Below are 8369 nucleotides of genomic sequence, written 5' to 3'. Positions count from 1 at the left end.
TACGTAGAAGAGAACGTAAGGTAGAAGAGGAAGCACGAATTTGTTGAAACTAGGTTCTCTAATTTCAAGACTTTAATAGTTTGTCTCATTTACCGGTTGTTGTTGGGTTTTTTTTTTCACTAACTTTTAAATCTACGCACGATGTCGTGTTCTTTTATTATTATTATGCATATATTTATTTTCAACACTAGGTGGCTAAAAGCTCCAGTGTTTGGAAGCGGAGCTACTTGCTCGAAAGGTTTACCTTATACGAACAGTGTTAGTAGGCTTAGTCGAGATGATTTAGTTTAATTAAGAAGGTGGAAAATATTTGTGTGGTAAAGTAAGATTAAGTAAGTTTCTTACCATAAACCAAAGCGAAACAGGGGAGGTTTAAATCACGTTTTATGAGGTATGGTCGAATATGGTGATATATTTACTTAATTTCTTTTAATGCTAAATGCCAACGGAAAACGTACCGTTGTAATCATTACTAATAATTGTAATAGTCTTACTCAGTAGTAGCAGTATTACTAAATCGTAAATGTAAGTTAATAGTTAGTTGAATTACAACTCATTAAAAAACTAAAAATATCACTTATAAGATGCAACTTACAAGTTACAGAATCATGAGAATTTGTCAATGTCGTAAGTCACTAGTCTGTTTTACTTTTACGTAATTCAGCGTTTAAATTAAAAGGTTGTTCAGTTTCACTTTCAAATGAGGCAATAATAATTATAAACATAACAATGAATCTATTTTAATTACTCATGTTTATTATTATTATTACAGTTTGATTCTTTAGAATGTTATACAATAAAGGTATAAATAACTTGTATAAGTGAGGTATGACTGGTCTTGTCATCTACTTTTGTCTGTTGGATTTAAAACCGTCATCTATGTTTTAAGAATAAAATATTATCCTATGTGCACGTTTGGTTATATTACTAATACTAATAATAATATTGAGTTAACAATTATGACTCATTATAAAAACAGAAGGTTGCAAGTGAATGAGACAGTACCCTTTATTGTGTAAACAAATGACCTAAAATCTCCATTTGCAAAAACCAGTACACTATTTCATTATCCTTAAAATAACTAAGCAATTGGTATATAACAATCCTCTTGTGATGAAAGGCGACAGAGTAAAAAATTACAAGAAAAACAAGGAACCATTTAATCATTTAAGGCTGTTCTTATACACCCACCCCTAAGAAAAGTAAAAATGTAAATTCACATTTTATTTCTCAGGAAGTAATTGATTTCCTTTTTAAATCTTGTTAACTGCTGGCCTCCACTACTACAAGTGTCAATTCATTCTATAAGCCAGTCGACCTCTTAAAAAGACTAAAATAGCATAATTGGAGCATGTTTTGTTTTTGTTCTTTTCCAAATCTTGAACTTAAATATAGTATAAAGAAATTTGAGGATTTGCCCTTATTGATTCTCCCAGATAATCTTGTAACTTTCAATAAGATCACTTCTTGCACTTCTTTTTTTTTAAGATAAAATAAGTGAAGAGATTTTAACCTATCTCTTTAAAGTAACTTCTATCCCTGGAATTATCCTAGTACTAGTAGTAGCCTTTCTCAGAAACCTTTCCAGTAAGTTAATATCCTTTCTTAGATGAGGAGACCAGTATTCCATGTGATGTGTAACTTGTGATTTGTATAGAAAAATAATTACCTCTTATGAATTGTGATAAGTATGTCTATAAATACACCCTAGAAGTATTCCCTCTACTACTAACAACAGAGTGCTTCTTCGATAGCTTGAGTGACATATCTACCACTATGTCACAATGCTTTTCTTCAGTCACACTGTTGAATGGTTTATGGCTATATCCAAATTATGATAACCAGAATTCATTATCATGCACTTACCATAAGTAAAGGTCATTTGTCCAACTTGTCCAAGTCATTCTGTAGTACTTCATGATGCTCAATATAACTAGAAATACTCAAGAGTTTAATGTAATCACTAATAAGCACTTTGCATATTATGCACTCCTCAAAATATCACTATGGAATAATGGTAAAACACACTTTGAAAAAAATAGTGCTAATACATAACAAAATATGTGAAGAATTGATATTGAATGAGTAGGGATAAATTGCCATTTTTCAGGTTGGGAGAATTTAAGTAGTGAGATTTTGCAAGATCCTGTTTTTGACTTTTATGTTATTTGAGTTAGTTATTTAAACAATTTCTTAGAATGTTATATTAGTACTATGTGTTAATTACTGTTGATTGTAAGATTTTAGAAATGCATTATAGAGGTGAATGCCTTTCCCTTATTCAGAAATATTTGGATAGTCTTGATATGTGATGTGAAAAAATAATTTCTTTAAACTTGTATAAAAATTTTGAAGCTAATTTTTTTTCACGAACCTATATTAGAAAATCCTGAGAAAATCGTAAAGAGCTATGTAAGTTTCTTTCCCTGACTAGCTTTGTAGTAGTTTAAGAAATGGTTAATGTCAGCTCTTACTGTCTACTTTCCAAAATCTCTTGACCATGAAGGAATGCATTGGAAAGTTTCTAATATGATCCCTTTGCTTATTTTTTACTTCATTTATTTGATGATTTTTCTTGACATTTTCAAATTTGCTAATCACACTAAGATTTTGGATAGAGCAGATTCTACTGAGCTTCTTTACTTATTTGAGAGGATCTTGATTGATTGTATCAAAGCATAAAAATGAGTCTCAGTACTGTGAAGTGTAAAGTTATGCACATGTGAGGTCATTATTATGGATGATTTTAGTTTTAGGTATATATATATATTGGGAAATGCTAGAGTCAAACCATGAGAGAGAAAGGTTTTTGGAAACTGTTCAAGATGGTTTTCTTTGCCAATTGATCAAGTAACCTACTAGAAAGAATGCTGTTTTAGATTTGTTATTAACTTCTAATATAGAAATGGTTGAGAAGGTGGAAATTGGGGAAAAACTGAGTGCAAGTGATCATTGCTCTCTTAGATTCAATGTTTTGCTGCATATGGACATCAATAATAATGATATTATGGTTATCAAATTCAAAAAAGCAAATTTTGAAAGGATGTGGCAAGAAGTATCTATTGTGAATTGAGCAGCTGAGTTACATGGAAACACTGATCAAATGCAGAAAAATTTTAAATGGGATCACCATTCTTATTAATAAGGACACTTTAATTTAAGACATTTATTGGGATTGCTTGAAATCAAATAGTAAATGAAATATGTTTCTTGAGACTGTTCAGGATAGTTTTCTATACCAAATTATAGTGGAAGTGCCATTTTATATTTATTGTTATTTGCAGAAAACCAATTTTGAGGACACAAGAAAAGATTGACCATGATTGAATTGGATTAATGAATTAAAAGATGGTATGAAATATCTAGGAAATTTTGAATAATAAATTGCTTTTAATTCAAGATAGGCATGTTCATAAAAGAGGGAACAGGATAACATAGAAGATCAAACCTAATTGGATTATTAAAGGCAAAGAAAAAAACCGGACATAAATACTATAAGTTTTAAGAGGTTGAAATGGAGATAGAATGGAAGATTTATGGAACTGTAGGAAAGTTAGGGATTTGGTTATAAAAAATAGTAATACACAATTGTTCATAAGATATAACTGATTGATAGTGCAAGAAATTTTTAAGTATGTTAAAGGTAAGCAAAATGTTAAAATGAATGGGCCCTTGAAGAATGCTGATGACAAGGTTTTTGTTGAAGTTTATAATCTGTACTTCTGTTTAGATCCGGATCAACTACTTTGTCCAGTTCATTCCCTGCTATGTTATTTGGCTCTTACTGTCTCCTTTTGTGGTTTCGTTCCTGTCTATTTGTTCCATGGAATATTTCTGTTTCCTATGATCTATCACATATTATGTTTGCGGGTTGGGTTCATCAACTCTTACGACTGGTGTATTCTGACGTGGCAATGGAAGGTCGCTGTCTACATAATGTTTCTTCGCACCAACTTCATCATCTAACTATGTCTTTGGCTGCTTATAATTACCTTCTTTTGAAAGAGATCATTCAAGCTGGTATGTGAACAACTCCAAATACATTTGTTGCACATTATTTGCACAACCTAGTTGTTTTGATTTTATGTCTGTTCACCTTTGACTGGGGTAAATCAACCTATTGTTATTATGTGTCTTATTTCATTGATCTAGATCATATTTCAGGATCCCACCTGGTGGTGGGTGTTGCCTGGTCAGGTATGCTTAATCTTAATATTATATATCCAAGGTGTTTCCCCTTGATGTTTTTTGCCCAAGCAGTCTGCATTTATTGATCTTCCTAAGTTATGCAAGGTGCTTCCACTGGATGGATCACACTTGGCATAATCCGATGTATCCCAAGGCAATTCCCCTGGATGTAATTTGCCAGGGTGGAATGCACTTGGCCTATTCATATACAATTTATGTTCCTTTAGCCCTAACCACTTATATACATACGTATAATACTTTTATCATATTATCAGGCACCTTACTATGACTAGCTATCACCATGTCCCATGCAAATACTTGCTACATATGTGGATGAATTATGCACTATCTGTTGACAATGGGTTGATTCTGTATTACCTGACATGGTACCTGCCTATTACATTTTGCTCTGTATGTATTACTAGGCATAGAGCATACCTGTTCCAGAAGAAGTATTATACCCCATAGGTGTGCCTTCTTTTCTTATTATGGCACACCTGTTCTTTCAAACAGTTGCTCTCTACTTGATTGAATACTGTCGTGCCTTCACTGGCCCTTCTACCTTGGCAATGTGGGATTCTCGCTTTGTGTGAAAGGAGGTAGTACCGTTTTGGAAATTAACATTTTCTAACACAGAAAATGTGTATTTTTATTGGTACTTACCTCCCTTCACTCACATCCCATTCTACTTCCCCACTGATATGCCAGTATTTACAGTTTGTATCTGCCAATTCTCGAAAGTGAGGATTGTGCTAGAATAGTAGAGGGAGCTACCGGTGCTAGTATAGATGGTACAGTATGATTGGTGGAGGGTAGTCACATGATCAGCACATGTTCTGAAATGGTGCAAAAATAAAGGGGTATAAAAGACTGGTGCATGGTTAGCGAGAAAATTTTAGCACTGCTTAGAGGCAAACAAGGTCGAGATAGCTTTGGGAGAGAGTAGGTAAGTAAGTATCGAAAATACATTTTCAATGTAAGAAAATGTAAACTTCTGTAGTGCAAAATCACTTGGTGAAATATGATGTCATAAAAACAATTAACCTTATTGTCATGGTTCAAAGGCCATGCCATATCATGTTTGTTGACTTGCATTCAACATTTTATTGAACTACTATTTTATGAATGTATGTCAATAAGATTGGTATCAAATTATAGATTATAATTGAAATATTATTATGCTCCATTATTTAATTTCTTAATTTAAAAGTAAGTATTAAAAATGAAATCCTAGATATAGATTTTTGTGTGTCACGTGGTATGTTGAATGTAGCATTGATTCAAATTAGATGTTTGTGATGTCCAAATATGAAGTCTATAGTTTCTTATGAATTAGGAACTCAAATTACCTATATTGACAAGCTAGAATATCAAATAAGAACCTTGTATCTTTTCTGTTTGCTGAGATATTGCTCATGTACTGAATCAAACACAGTGGCCCCGCTCACTTTTTTCCATTTTTAGAAATGCCCCCTTATATACATTTAGTTCTTTCTCACATGTGAATAACCAATCGAAAGCTCAGAATGCCTCCCTAGTGGCTTTCTCAGCCATTTTCAAGTATTACAACGTCATATCTTTCTTCCATTATTTAATTTCTTAATTTAAAAGTAAGTATTAAAAATTAAATCCTAAATATCGATTTTTGTGTGTCACGTGGTATGTTGAATGTAGCATTGATTCAAATTAGATGTTTGTGATGTCCAAATATGAAGTCTATAGTTTCTTATGAATTAGGAACTCAAATTACCTATATTGACAAGCTAGAATATCAAATAAGAACCTTGTATCATTTCTGTTTGCTGAGATATTGCTCATGTACTGAATCAAACACAGTGGCCCCGCTCACCTCTTTCCATTTTTAGAAATGCCCCCTTATTTACATTTAGTTCTTTCTCGCATGTGAATAACCAATCGAAAGCTCAGAATGCCTCCCTAGTGGCTTTCTCAGCCATTTTCAAGTATTACAACGTCATATCTTTCTTTTGATACAAATGTTCAAGCTGGTAAGTTCAGTCTTTAGTATGCTCAAAATTTCATATTTTTATAGACCCATATACAGCTTAGTTACTAAGCTTGACAAATTATAGTGGAATTCTATGGTATCAATATAGTAATTTATAATTTTTTGGTTATTTCAAATGTATATATAAAACCTAAAAAAAATTATTTCATTTCACATCCTCTACGTGGAAAATTAGAAGAGATAATTGTTTGCTTTACTTCATTTATTGTTCTATGTTTTAAGAAAAATAAGTTTAAGAACTTGTTTATAAATAGTAATAATCTATATACATATATAATGTATTAAAACTGAAATGTGAATGTATTTTACAAAATACTAGTCCAGTAAATAAAATGCAGCCAAGACAGGTCACTTTGTTAAGGCCAGTTTTATATTCTTGGATACGGTAACATGAGTGCACATGTGCCTCATTATTGCAATTTTTATAATGTTAGCCAGGCACTGCTGAAAGGTAAATATAATAAATGTATATGTTATGAAATGTAAGCTATTTAGACTAAACATTTGTGTTTTCGTGTTATAATTTGTAATCATTTTGGAAAGAAAAAAACATAACTTATATTTATTTCTTAATTTATTATGGAGGTTACAAAGTTGGTCAGATCAAACCAACCCATACGGAGATACAGTAGTGTAAAATAACAGATAAAATATAAAGTATTTTTCTGAAAAATATTTGATAATTATCTGGAGATTATAAAGATTTTGCAAGTGAAATTTGAAAATCTTCTGATGCATAAAAGGGTTGGATAGTCAACATCCTGAAAGAAAAGAATTTATGAGAAAATCTTAATACTTAATTTAAAAACCTGATATTTTTTGTTCTAAAGCCTTGTAATGTTTACCAGTAACCCACAAAATTGTGTAAAGATATGCATACATTATCAAAAATCACAGTATAATTACTTTTGTGGTTATGAACTGGGTGGATTCCACCCAACCTGTAAGGAAAGGATTAGCATGTATTCAGTAAAGTAGAAATATTTATTTTGTAATGTGTTACCTTTCTTTGGATGTTATTTACTTGATTGATGGAAAGGGTGTAGAATTGATATACATAGAGATTCAGAATTATTTTGATAAGATGCCACACAGGAGATTAGCTAAGAAATCACATCAGTTGGGACTGGGGAAAGACTAGTTAATTGGAATGTAGGGTGGTTAGATGAGAGTGATCTTATTGCAGCTTACAAAATTATCTGGAGGATTGACAGGATAAATGCCTTTGATTCTTTTATGCTGTATTTTGAAGACAATGGAACAAGAAGACATTAAATTTTGAAGAAGACAGTCATGATACCTTTATTTTTGTAACAAGGTGATTGGCAATAGTGGAGGTTGGCACTTTACAATAGTTTAAGAATTAAGTTGATGATTTCCTGAAACATGAAGGGTGGGTTTAAATTTCTATTTTTCTCAAGGGAGGGTGTGAAAGGACAGCTTTGATGGAACGAAATTGACTCATATTCTCAGTAAGCTATGTCAAGCAATTTTTTGTAATGATTATTAACCTGTAGAATGGTTTGCATGACTGTGATGTAGTTCTTTAAATTTTAATTCTTTTAAATTTATATTGGTAGACCATCCAGTGCTCTATCTTTTAAGGTTTCCTATATTTTTCAATATTTAATTGCAATTTCTTATTCTTCTGTGTAAAAAAAAAAAAATATTAAGGAAAATGGAAAATAAAGCAAACTTTTATGTCCACTATATAAAGATTTTTATAAAACCAAACCTAAATATAGTAAATTCACTTTGGGATATGTTAATGCAGAAACTGTAATTTTATAATCACATATTTTTTGAAAGTCCTTGTTTTATGTCATAAAAATTTCCTTCAATAAAAGGACTTTTATTTATATTTTTTTATGCAAAGTTCTTATCATTTTATTTTATTATTGACTTTTAGTGTATGTAATTCCAGATAACATTTGATGTTCCGTTGTTTGTATGTAAATGTGAAAATTACAATGAATGTATGTGTGTTTATATATATATATAATGTAAATATTATCTAAGCAGTTAATACTTATATCACAAAAGGAGGACTGCTGCTTTACAAACAGCAAGACCAAACCTGTGATGAATATAGCATATTTATAATACCAAACAAACCTTAATTAAACAAAATAGCTACATTACAAAACAAAGTACA

The 8369-nt window shown here is 31.2% G+C and overlaps 1 protein-coding gene across 1 annotated transcript in view; it reads left to right on the top strand.

The window, feature by feature from the left end:
• Positions 1-225: 225 nt before the first annotated feature.
• Positions 226-8369, top strand: part of LOC106466756 — a 163707-nt gene continuing 155563 nt past the window's right edge. Inside the window, exon 1 of the mRNA XM_022394835.1 lies at positions 226-391. The gene's annotated coding sequence lies outside the window, so the exon portion shown is untranslated. The remainder of the gene's footprint in view (positions 392-8369) is intronic.

This window comes from Limulus polyphemus, unplaced genomic scaffold (genome assembly GCF_000517525.1).
Source record: "Limulus polyphemus unplaced genomic scaffold, Limulus_polyphemus-2.1.2 Scaffold2373, whole genome shotgun sequence".
NCBI classification, from domain to species: Eukaryota; Metazoa; Arthropoda; class Merostomata; order Xiphosura; family Limulidae; genus Limulus; species Limulus polyphemus.
The sequence above is the reverse complement of the archived record's forward strand: the minus strand, read 5'-3'. Positions and strand labels throughout refer to the sequence as shown.